We start from the raw sequence: 13,849 nt of genomic DNA on the forward strand, positions 1-13,849 counted from the left end.
TTATATAAATATATTCCTAGCATATTTTTAAAACACAAATGGCTCAAATATCCATTATTAGGTGAATGGATAAACAAAACTTTGTTGTTGTTGTTGTTCAGTCACCAAGTTGTGTCCAACTCTTTGTCACCCCATTGACTGCAGTACACCAGGCATCCCTGTCCTTCACTAACTCCCAGAGATTGCCCAAATTCATGTCCATTGAATCAGTGATGCCACTGAGTCATTTCATCCTCTGTCACCCCCTTCTTCCCCTTAATTCTGACTCAATATTTAGAACTGTAAAAATGAAATATGCTTCAGTAATGAAAAGAAATAAAATGTTAAACCTCCCTGGTGACTCAGATTGTAAAGAATCCACTTGCAATGTGGGAGAGTTGGATTCAATCTTGGTTTGGGACGACCCCCTGGAGAAGGGAATAGCAACACACTACAGTGTTCTTGCCTGGATAATCATGGACAAAGTAGCTACAGTCCACAGTGTCACAAAGAGTCAGGCATGACTGAATGACTAACATACACATATGCAACAGCATGCTTATATCCCAAAAAGTTATAATAAATATACTTAAAAATATCAGACAGAAAATAAATCCTGTATGATTCCATTTATCTGAAATTTTGCATAATGCAAATTAATACATACTAACATTAAATAGATTATTGATTACCTGAAGAAAGTAAGAGGTTAAGGGATGTGGACAAAGACAGCCAGATAGACAAGCAGACTTAAAAAGATATAAGTAAACTTTTTGGGGTGATGAACATGTTTACCATTTTGATGATGGATTTATGGTTGTATATAGATGTCAAAACATATTAAAGCAAAACTTTGTTCTATTTACTGTGTATTATCATTTAGTAGAGTTATAAATGTAATATTTTACAGAAAATATATAATTTCAAAATGTGGGCTATTTAGTATTATTCCATTCACTTCTTCTTTTAAAACTGAGAATTAAAAATATGTAGATTTATTCTATCTTTGTAAAATGTGAGCACGCTAGTTGATTTCTACTTAACATAGGTCACAGAGTGTCTGACAAGTAAAATAAATAACAAAAGAGTATTTGTGTCAGATTAGCATTTATGTTACCCATTATTTGAAAGCTTAGCATGTTTGCTTGGCTTTTAATTCTTGATTCAAGCATATTTGCATAACATTTACTTAAAAACAATCTAAATGCTTGAAAATGCTTACTAATCATTGTAGTTAAGTAGTCTACCTGTATAATTTAGCTTTGTTATTCTGACACTACCACATAAATTTGCATGGTTGCATAAAATGTCAGTATTATAATTGTTCATACATAACTGTTAATGAATTCCTATTGTGTGTGTGTCACTCATGCACCTGTGAAGTTTTCTTTATCTTGTCAGAGACATTGCTAAGGTCTAGGGCATTTCGTATCTCAAAATGAAAAAAACCTGTTATAGACTGCTCTACTCAGATTCCTTTTTTCCAAAAGAATGTTCTACTTGTAATGAATATTGTGAATCAAAGTAGTTTACATGGTTTACATCTGCATTTCTTTTTTGCCCAGGTAAAAGCAATTTAGTAGTTAAAGCTCCAGTTGTTATGACCTAGTGGCACATTGCCCAATAGCAGAACATATCCAAATGAGTAAAAATAGATATTCAGATGAATAACAATAGAGGGATTGATGTGAAATATTTTTCGATTTTAAAAGGTCACTAAAGCTCAGAGCAACATTATTCAGGTATTGGATTTGCAATTAGAGATGCTATCACTTTAAAATCCATCAGCCATGTGTATGGACAAGCATAATCAATCACACCCTGATTGTCTTGCAAGAAAAAGACATTTCCATTCCCATCCCATTTGATTCTGCCAGAGAAAATGGTAATTTAACTTTTTAAAAGCACAATGCAGAAGTTTTGAGACTTAAAATTGTCTGAACTATAGTAGTCTCTGCCTGATGGTGTTTATTAGAAAAAAACTCCCGCTTATTATTATAATTATCAACAGATTACAGGTAATTTTCAACTTTTGAGATCTATCTCAATGAAGTGACGATTCTCTTTTATTTAAATAGCATGTTTTGTAAAAAGAGGAAAAGAAAAGAGCTATGTTGACCTGTAGCTACTTCCCTAAATATTTGATGAATGTCATCTTTTTAGGAAATAAAAAGACCTATATAAAGATGAAGAAATTTAACTGGAAGATTTTCAAGTATGCTTTTAGTGAAGTCGCTCAGTCATGTTTGATTCTTTGTGACCCCAGGGACTGCAACATGCCAGGCTCCTTCATCCATGGGATTTTCCAGGTAAGAATACTGGAGTGGGTTGCCATTTCCTTCTCCAGGAGATCTTCCTGACCAAGGGATTGAACCTGGGTCTCCTGCATTGTAGGCAGACGCTTTACAGTCTGAGCCACCAGGAAATGCTTTTAGGATTCCTTAAATTATTGTGCTCTCAAGTTTGAATAGTGACTCATAAATGGTAATATTCAATATAGCCATTTGCTGTTGTCCAATTCTCTGCTTTTCCTGTTTGAGGGACATTAACATTTATTGTGCTAATGTTCTGAGAATATTAACATTTATTTATACTTTTATATGCATGACTGTTTATGTAGTTAGTATTTTAACACATGCTTGTTAGTAAAATGCCAAGAAATATGTTTTACAACATATTGAATAATTTAAATAATCAAAATAATTTAGTATTTTACCTCATCTCTTTAGCTAAACCAATAGATTTAAGTGCTTTCAGAATGTCACCCAAAACACACTTAACTATAATAATTTAATGATTTTAGAACCAGTCATTTAATTAGGCAATCCCAACCTTGAAAAATGACAATTTAATGCTATTAATGTTGGGTTCCAATCCAAGGCGTCTCTGTCTCTTGAACTATACATGTATCAGTGTTCATAAGTTTTGCTAAACTATTTGTGGAAACCTGGTCATTTGCATGTAGGCACAAGTGAAAACAAGAACTAGGTTCTGTTTGCACAAAGTAGACTAAGGGTAGATATCTCTTTTCTATTTCATGTTACTGAAATTATAGAAAACATAATTCAGTGTAAGAACCCATAACTACTGAAAACAAAACAAGGGCATCATAGTATTAAATTGCCCACAGATAGTACAGGAGGAAAAATAGAAATTACATTTATGAAGAAAATAATGATAGTTATAATTCCAAATACATGAATTATAACCCTTCCCTGAAGAAAGTCAGGACATACTCCTGGCTCTGTCTATAGATATAGAATGGTGAGTAGGGCAATCATTGGGAGAAAAAACAAAATTACTACAGTTGGAACTTCTGAGTGAGTCAGCTCAGAGCTTATCTTCTCTCACCCTTCTCCATCCCTCCACTCCTTCCACCTCACCAGGAAATTTTCTTCATTTCTTTTTATATCACATACATTGTGTCACAAAGGTATTTGATTCATGGAAAAAGCCAATAATTCTATATAAATTTACTTGCTGTTTCTGATGTACATGTTTAAGGATCTAAAAAAGGATACAATCAACTTGCAGGAAACTCTCTACAGTTTCAACATACACTGAAATGTTAAAAGGAAAAGACAAATAGAAAAGACAAAGCAACTAATTTTTAATGAGTAATATATATATTATTGCAAAATTCAGACTTGAAGAAAGTAGGGAAAACCACTAGACCATTCAGGTGTGACCTAAATCAAACCCCTTATGATTATACAGTGGAAGTGATAGATAGATTCAAGGGATTAGATCTGATAGACAGAGTGCCTGAAGAACTATGGATTCAGGTTCATAACAATTTATAGGAGGTGGTGATCAAAACCATCCCCAAGAAAAAAAAAATGCAAAAAGGCAAAATGGTTGTCTGAGGAGGCCTTACAAATAGCTGTGAAAAGAAGAGAAGCTAAAGGCAAAGGAAGAAGGAAATATATATCCATTTGAATGCAGCATACCAAAGAATCACAAGGAGAGATAAGAAAACCCTCCTAAGTGATCAGTAGAAAGAAATAGAAGAAAACAATGGAATGGGAAAGACAAGAGATCTCTTCTTAAAAATTAGAAATGTTTATGATTGGTTTCTTCATAATTCTGTTCCATTTTCATCTTAGTATTGAAAACATCTCACAAACTTAATCATGATCCCTCTATTTAACTTACCATACTCTCTTTTTTGTCCTTTTAATTGTAAATTCACAAATAAAGGAGATACATTTTGTCATTATATACTTAGTGTGTGTGTATATGTGTGTGTGTGTGTGTTAGTCACTCAGTCATGTTCTACTCTGCAACCCCATGGATTGTAGCCTGCCAGGCTCCTCTGCCCATGGAATTCTCCAGGCAAGAAAACTGGAGTGGGTTGCCATTTCCTTCTTGAAGGGATCTTTTCAACCCAGAGAGCAAACCTGGGTTTCCTTCATTGCAAGCAAATTATTTACTGTCTGAGCTACAAGGGAAGCCTATATACTTAGTACCAAAGTTAGATACCCAGTAAATATTATTTTTAGTGAACCAAAAGTTGTAGATACTACATAATATGTGCATGATTTTCATACAAATATCCTTGAAGATATATTTTAGTTCCAATTCTACAATTTAATAAGATTTCTTTCCTGACTGGTTTGGCATTTTTAATATACTAACAAAAATGTGTGCATAAATTTAGAGAATTTGGATGGAGAAATATTAACAAAATTGTCTGATTGACTTCTTTCTATAATTATATATTTGACTAATTAAATATTTTAAACGCTTTAAAGCATAACCACAAATACAGTTTTTAGGTGCAATACCAAAGGCACAATTAATGAAAGAAAAAAAAATGATAAACTGGAATTTACTGTTTAAAAATTCTGCTTTGCAACCATCAAGACAATGAGAAGATGTAACAGGGAAGGGTTAATTTGACTATATTTTGGAACTGTATTTTTTTTAAATTACAGTTGCTTTTGTTATTATAATCATTCACGATGACCCGCCTCAGAGAATCCTGTCTCTCTGCCTCGACCCCTAAAGTGCCTTTGTTTAGCTCACAAGGAGACAATCTTACCCTGCCCATTTCTGAATGACTGTAAGAAAGAAGAGACTAACACACAGCCCCCTGCCTGAGGCTACAATTCTAGGAGATATTTGCATGATTAATGGTTTTTTACTTGTTTCCTCATCTCCACCATCTCTGATCCATAAAAGAATCTGGCATCCAGACCAAGATGAGATGGTTGTTTTGAGATATTAATCTGCCATCTTCTCTGTCAGCTGGCTCTCCAAATAAAGCCGTATTCCTTGCCTCAATGCCTTGTCTCAGATTCATTGGCCTTTTGTATGATGAGCAGAGTGAACTTGAACTTGGTAACAAGGATAAGCCACAGTTGGGAGAAAATGTTTGCAAAAGACACATCTAATAAAGGATTTTTTAACTCAAATTGTTAGGTCAGTTCTTTTTTCCCTCAGTTCTTGTCTCATTGTATCAAAGAATTGAAATGACAGACCAGGATAGCTCAGGCAGGCAAGATTTATTAAACAAGCAGTAAACAGTACACTCTTGAGATGTGAGGGGACCAACCCCCCAGAAGTGGTCTGGTCTTGTTTTGGCTTCCCTTTTTAAATCTTTTGTTTCCTCCCCTGGGCCATCCTTAGCACCTGACTGGTTGTACCCTATGAAATGAAGCATGAGCCTGAGATCAATAAGCAAAGAGAATGTAAATAGGGCATAGTGAAGTGAAAGTTGTTCAGTCGTGTCCAGCTCTTTGCAACCCCATGGACTATACAGTCCATGGAATTCTCCAGGCCAGCATACTGGAGTGGGGAGACTTTCCCTTCTCTAGGGAATCTTCCCAACCCAGGGATAGAACCCAGGTCTCCCATATCGCAGACACGTATTCTTTAGCAGCTGAGCCACAAGAAGTCTGAGACTAATCAGGGAAGGGAATGTGTTGGGCACGATTTTCCCACCAGAAGTCTTCATTCTGGTCTATGGCTTTCCTATTTGGTTATCTTTTCTTTGTTCACCTTCCACATAAATTTTCTGGTCACCATTTCCTCTGACCTCCATTTTGGGCCCCTTTTTGCCCTAGTCTGACTAACAAAAATAGATAAATAACTCAAAATTCAACAATAAGAAAAACAATAGCTCAATTAAAAATGTCAAAAAACCTGGACATCTTCCAAAGAAGATATATACAAATGTCAAATAAATACACAAAGCTCCACAACTTCATAGGTCATTAGGGAACTGAAAATTAAAATAACAGTATGGTGCCACTATATACGGCTGCCTAGTTGCTCAGTTGTGTCCAACTCTTTGCGACCCCATGAACAGTAGCCCGCCAGGCTCCTCTGTCCGTGGGATTCTCCAGGCAAGAATACTGAGGTAGGTTGCCATGCCCTTCTCTAGGGGATCTTCCCAACCCTGGGATCAAACCCAGGGCTCGAACATTGCAGACAGATTCTTTACTGTCTAAGCCATTAGGGCCTATGAGAACAGTGAAAAGCAAAAACATTGACAACATAAAATTCTGGTGATGATGTAAAGCAACAAGAATTCTCACTCATTTCTTGTGGGAATGCAAAATGGTACAGACATTTAGGTAAACAATTTAGAATATTCTTGCAAAATTAGACAGAATTTTGTCAGATGATCCAGCAATCAAGCTTTGTGGTATTTATGCAAAGGAGTTAAAAACATGTCCACACAAAATCTTGCACATGAATGTCTATAGCAGCTTTATTCATGATTGCCAGAATTTGAAAGCAAACAAAATGTCCTTCTATAGCTTAATGGATTAAAAAAAAAATCTGTGACATATCTGAAAAATGGAGTATTATTCAATATTAAAAATATGTGAACTATAGAATCATGAAAGTGTGTTAAGAACCTCAGGTGCATATTACTAAATGAGAGAAATTGATTTGGAAAGAATACATATTGTATGATTTCAACAACTTCAGATTGCTCAACTGTGACACTCTGTTAAAAGCAAATATATGGAGATTGTAAAAGGATGAGTGGTTTCCAGGGGTTAGGAGGAAGGAGGGATGAATAGGTGGAGCACAGATTTTTATGGCACTTATGTCAAAGGTTTGCATAGCTTTGTGATACTACAGTGGTGGATACATGTGATTACATTTTTCCAAGTCCTTAGCATGTGCAGCCCCAAGAGGGATCCTAATGTAAACTCTGAACTTTGAGAGATAATGATGCCTCAATATAAATTAACTGACTGTAAGAAATGTACTGATCTTTTGTGGGGATTTGATAGTGGGGATTAAGGGAAAGAGACAGTCTAATGCAATCTTGGAGTCAGAGTATGCAAATTAGAACTGCATTTTGGAGGACATTCTGAAAATTTATGTCAAAATTTATTTGAGCCATTCACTCCACTTGCTAAATTTTTCCCAAGGAGATATGAGCCCAGTATACTATGTTATTAAAAAAAAAATGCTTAAAATAGGGTTTCTCAAATTAGAAATATCTGGAACCAACAATTTTGGATTGATTAAATAAATAAGATCAGCAATATAGAGCTTTATGAAACTATTAATAAAGGGTCAGTTATATTTATTTGAAAACTTAATATTGGAAGTATTTAATAGCTGGTATGGCAAGTTAAACAATCATAAAAATATTATAAATAAACATTTGGCTGTCTGATGCACTCTGCATGATCTTTTTCTAGCACTGTCTTTAACTTAAAACATAAAAGTATATCTGAGATGGATACATTGCTAAATGAAAAGAGAACCTGCCATAGAAAGTCCCTATGTGTATATAACTATATCCATGTATGTAAACACAGATGCCAGTTGCGATGCACGGATGTCATTATTTAGACAGTCAGGGAGAGAAATATATGAGACAGAAAGAGAGAAGGAAAACAGAGAGAAAAAGAGAGAAGGGGTATATTTAGTAAAAGAAAACAATAAAATTTAACTTTTTGGTATTGCTAGAACTATTAAATAGTATTATATTATCTTTGTGAAAAAGGACATAAATATTTTCATTTTGATAATATATTTTAATAAATTGATTTGAAAAAAATTAAGCAATATTGTCCCTTTGTTTTATGGAGATTCTATTAATTTATTGTATGCTTCATAGAAAATGAAATATTCCCTCATAGTTTCCCTGATAGCTCAGTTGGTAAAGAATCCACCTGTAATACAGGAAACCTGGGTTTGATCTCTGGGTTGGGGAAATCCCCTGGGGAAAGGAAAGGCTACCCTCTGCAGTATTCTGGCCTGGAGAATTCCATGGACTGTATAGTGAATGGGGTTGCAGTTGGACTCAACTGAGGAACTTTCACTTCATAGAAAATGAGTATCCTATGTTCTATTTTTCTCTTCCCCACACAAAGACACATACACAAAAGCTGTTTAATAATTCCATAATGAGCATACTTTACAAAAATACAAGCATTTATTAATATAGATTTAATCAAAATTTCTTCCTAATTTAAAATTATCTAGAACAAACTTCAATACATGCTCAACTGATGATTTATTTTAGGTCTTATATGCAGAGTGCATCATGAGAAATGCTGGGCTGGAAGAAGCACAAGCTGGAATCAAGATTGCTGGGAGAAATATCAATAACCTCAGATATGCAGATGATACCACCCTTATGGCAGAAAGTGAAGAGGAACTAAAAAGCCTCTTGATGAAAGTAAAAGTGGAGAGTGAAAAAGTTGGCTTAAAGCTCAACATTCAGCAAAAGAAGATCATGGCATCCGGTCCCATCACTTCATGGGAAATAGATGGGGAAATAGTGGAAACAGTGTCAGACTTCATTTTTTTGGGCTTCAAAATCACTGCAGATGGTGACTGAAGCCATGAAATTAAAAGACTCTTACTCCTTGGAAGGAAAGTTATGACCAACCTAGATAGCATATTCAAAAGCAGAGACATTACTTTGCCAACAAAGGTCCGTCTAATCAAGGCTATGGTTTTTCCTGTGGTCATATATGGATGTGAGAGTTGGACTGTGAAGAAGGCTGAGCGCCAAAGAATTGATGTTTTTGAACTGTGGTGTTGGAGAAGATTCTTGAGAGTCCCTTGGACTGCAAAGAGTTGACTCATTGGAAAAGACTCTGATGCTGGGAGGGATTGGGGGCAGGAGGAGAAGGGGATGACAGAGGATGAGATGGCTGGATGGCATCACTGACTCGATGGACGTGAGTCTGAGTGAACTCCAGGAGTTGGTGATGGGCAGGGAAGCCTGGTGTGCTGCGATTCATGGGGTCGCAAAGAGTCGGACACTACTGAGCGACTGAACTGAACTGAACTAGATAAATAAGAAGTACGACAATAACCATCTATCTTCCATAGTGTTACAATCTAATGGTGAAATGAGGTCCTATGGGAAAAAAAAAAACGTATCTAGCAGGGCAGCATTATGAAGAGTAAAACCTAATATAGGTTGTTCTGCTCAGCCGTGTCCGACTCTGTGTCCCCATGGACTGTACTCTGAAAGGCTCCTCTGCCCATAGAATTTTCCAGGCAAGAATATAGGAGTGGGGTACCATTTCCTACTCCAGGGTATTTTCCCAGCCCAGGGAGCGAACTCCCATCTCTTGTGTCTGTTACATTGGCAGGTATGTTCTTTACCATTAGTACCACCTGGGAAGTCAATGTAGGTTGAATGAACTATTAAGGAGAAATGTTAGGAATTGATTTGAATTGTGAAGGAAATATAGTTTTTACATAAAAGCAAACAAGGACTCATGCAAACCAAGGGGCCAGTGTAAGCAAGAGAATTAAAATGTAAGGGTCATGAGATTTTTAACATATGTTGCACTTATTTGAATAAATTATGGAAAATAGATGGGGAAACAGTGGAAACAGTGTCAGACTTTATTTTTCTGGGCTCCAAAATCATTGCAGATGGTGACTGCAGCCATGAAATTAAAAGACGCTTACTCCTTGGAAGGAAAGTTATGACTAACCTAGATGTGCAGCATCACTTCAGTCGTGTCCAACTCTGTGCAACCCCATAGACGGCAGCCCACCAGGCTCTGCCATCCCTGAGATTCTCCAGGCAGGAACACTGGAGTGGGTTGCCATTTCCTTCTCCAATGCAGGGAAGTGAAAAGTGAACGTGAAGTCTCTCAGTCCTGTCTGACTCCTAGCGACCCCATGGACTGCAGTCCGCCAGGCTCCTCCATTTATGGGATTCTCCAGGCAAGAGTACTAGAGTGGGGTGCCATTGCCTTCTCCATGACTAACCTAGATAGCATATTCAAAAGCAGAGACGTTACTTTGCCAACAAGGTCCATCTAGTCAAGGCTATGGTTTTCCTGTGGTCGTGTATGGATGTGAGAGTTGGACTGTGAAGAAGGCTGAGCGCCGAAGAATTGATGCTTTTGAACTGTGGTGTTGGAGAAGACTCTTGAGAGTCCCTTGGACTGCAAGGAGACCCAACCAGTCCATTCTGAAGGATATCAGCCCTGGGATTTCTTTGGAAGGACTGATGCTAAAGCTGAAACTCCAGTACTTTGGCCACCTCCTGCGAAGAGTTGACTCATTGGAAAAGACTCTGATGCTTGGAGGGATTGGGGGCAGGTGGAAAAGGGGACGACAGAGGATGGATGGCATCACTGACTCGATGGATGTGAGTCTGAGTGAACTCTGGGAGTTGGTGATGGACAAGGAGGCCTGGCGTGCTGCGATTCATGAGGTCACAAAGAGTCGGATACGACTGAGCAACTGAACTGAACTGAATGCCTTTACCACAGCTGGAGTTTTCTAGAGAAGAAATTTTAGATAAAATTTGGTTAAAAACTTAGTGGTAAACATGAAAATGAAAGTCAAGTCACTCAGCTGTGTCTGATCTTTGGGACCCCATGGAAGCCTGCTTAGCTCCTCTGTCCATGGAATTCTCCAGGCAAGAATATTGAAGTGGGTTGTTATTCCCTTCTCCAGTTTATCTTCCCAACCCAGGGACTGAATCCAGGTCTCCTGCGTCATAGGCAGACTCTTTAACATATGAGCCACCAGGGGACATATGAAGCTCTAGTTATTTCAAGATAATTTCTATGTCATTTATTTAAAATCTAAAGTTTTATTATCTGGTGTTTAGCAATTAGAATTATTTTGGGTTTGTGAGGTATATTCATTAACCTGCTGCTTATTGTTGCCCAAAAAGTGAATTATTTTTTTTAATTTTATTTTATTTAACTTTACAATATTGTATTGGTTTTGCCATATATCAAAATGAATCTGCCACAGGTATACATGTGTTCCCCATCCTGAACCCTCCTCCCTCCTCCCTCCCCATACCATCCCTCTGTGTCGTCCCAGTACACCAACCCCAAGCATCCAGTATTGTGCATTGAACCTGGACTGGTGACTCATTTCATATATGATATTATACATATTTCAATGCCATTCTCCCAAATCATCCCACCCTCTCCCTCTCCCACAGAGTCCAAAAGACTGTTCTGTACATCAGTGTCTCTTTTGCTATCTCATATATAGGGTTATTGTTACCATCTTTCTAATTCCATATATATGTGTTAGTATATTGTATTGGTGTTTTTCTTTCTGGCTTACTTCACTCTGTATAATAGGCTCCAGTTTCATCCACCTCATTAGAACTGATTCAAATGTATTCTTTTTAATGGCTGAGTAATACTCCATTGTGTATACATACCACAGCTTTCTTATCCATTCATCTGCTGATGGACATCTAGGTTGTTTCCATGTCCTGGCTATTATAAACAGTGCTTCAGTGAACATTGGGGTACACGTGTCTCTTTTAATTCTGGTTTCCTCGGTGTGTATGCCCAGCAGTGTGATTGCTGAGTCATATGGCAGTTCTATTTCCAGTTTTTTAAGGAATCTCCACACTGTTCTCCATAGTGGCTGTACTAGTTTGCATTCCCACCAACAGTGTAAGAGGGTTCCCTTTTCTCCACACCCTCTCCAGCATTTATTGCTTGTAGACTTTTGGATCACAGCCATTCTGACTGATGTGAAATGGTACCTCATAGTGGTTTTGATTTGCATTTCTCTGATAATGAGTGATGTTGAGCATCTTTTCATGTGTTTGTTAGCCATCTGTATGTCTTCTTGGGAGAAATGTCTGTTTAGTTCTTTGGTCCATTTTTTGATTGGGTCATTTATTTTTCTGGAATTGAGCTGTAGGAGTTGCTTGTATATTTTTGAGGTTAGTTGTTTGTCTGTTCCTTCATTTGCTATTATTTTCTCCCATTCTGAAGGCTGTCTTTTCACCTTGCTTATAGTTGCCTTTGTTGTGCAGAAGCTTTTAAGTTTAATTAGGTCCCATTTGTTTATTTTTGCTTTAATTTCCAATATTCTGGGAGGTGGGTCATAGAGGATCCTGCTGTGATGTATGTCAGAGAGTGTTTTGCCTATGTTCTCCTCTAGGAGTTTTATAGTTTCTGGTCTTTCGTTTAGATCTTTAACCCATTTTGAGTTTATGTTTGTGTATGGTGTTAGAAAGTGCTCTAGTTTCATTCTTTTACAAGTGGTTGAGCAGTTTTCCCAGCACCACTTGTTAAAGAGATTGTCTTTTCTCCATTGTATATTCTTGCCTCCTTTGTCAAAGATAAGGTGTCCATATGTGCGTGGATTTATCTCTGGGCTTTCTATTTTGTTTCATTGATCTATATTTCTGTCTTTGTGCCAGTACTATACTGTCTTGATGACTATGGCTTTGTAGGAGAACCTGAAATAAATCTAACTGGAGAAGGGAATGGCAAACCACTTCAGTATTCTTGTCTTGAGAACCCCATGAACACTGCCAAAAAGCAGAGATTTTACATTACTTTGCCTACAAAGGTCCATATAGTCAAAGCTATAGTTTTTCCAGTAGTCATGTACTGATGTGAGAGCTAGACAATAAAAATAAAAAAGGCTGAGCACCAAAGAATTGAAGCCTTCAAACTGTGGTGCTGGGGAAGACTCCTGAGAGTCCCTTGGACAGCAAGGAGATCCAACCAGTCCATCCTAAAGAAAATCAACCCTGAATACTCATTGGAAGGACTGATGCTGAAGCTGAAGTTCCAATACTTTGGGCACCTGATGCAAAGAGCTGACTCATTGGAAAAGAAAGATTGAAGGCAAGAGAAGAAGCGGACAGCAGAGGATGAGATGGCTGCATGGTATCTCCGACTCAATGGACATGGGTTTGAGCAAACTCTGGGAGAAATTGGGGACAGGGAAGCCTGGTGTGCTGCAGTCCGTGTGGTCTCAAAGAGTCAGACATGACTGAGTGACTGAACAACAATAAATCCAATCGGATTTGTAATTCTAAAGAAATTTTACTGCTCTAAAATTAGGTAATGAGAAAAAAAGTCAAAATAATCATGATTTTTATTACTTCTGGTTTGGTTCTCAAATAAATCAGTCTGATTATTTTGTCTTTTTAGAGATTTAACATCCTGTTTGTAGGACGTGATTCTAGTACTTAAAATTCTAGTTAGTACTAGTCAATGCTGTAATTAGACAACAATTATCTTTATGTTTCCCCACACCCACCACCAACCTCAGCCTCTCTAGTCTACATTCATTCTCCCCATTCATATAGCAGAATATGTATCTCCTGTTCTTCTATAGTGGAGAAGGCAATGGCACCCCACTCCAGTACTCTTGCCTGGAAAATCCCATGGACGGAGAAGCCTGGTAGGCTGCAGTTCATGGGGTCGCTAAGAGTTGGATACGACTGAGTGACTTCACTTTCACTTTTCACTTTCATGCATTGGAGAAGGAAATGGCAACCCACTCCAGTGGTCTTGCCTGGAGAATCCCAGGGGCGGCGGAGCCTGGTGGGTTGCCATCTATGTGGTCGCACAGAGTCGGACACGACTGAAGTGACTTAGCAGCAGCAGCAGCTCTCCTATAGTTGAGTAAACTTGTA

The sequence above is a fragment of the Bos indicus genome, chromosome 12 (assembly GCF_029378745.1).
Source record: "Bos indicus isolate NIAB-ARS_2022 breed Sahiwal x Tharparkar chromosome 12, NIAB-ARS_B.indTharparkar_mat_pri_1.0, whole genome shotgun sequence".
In the NCBI taxonomy this organism is placed as follows: Eukaryota; Metazoa; Chordata; class Mammalia; order Artiodactyla; family Bovidae; genus Bos; species Bos indicus.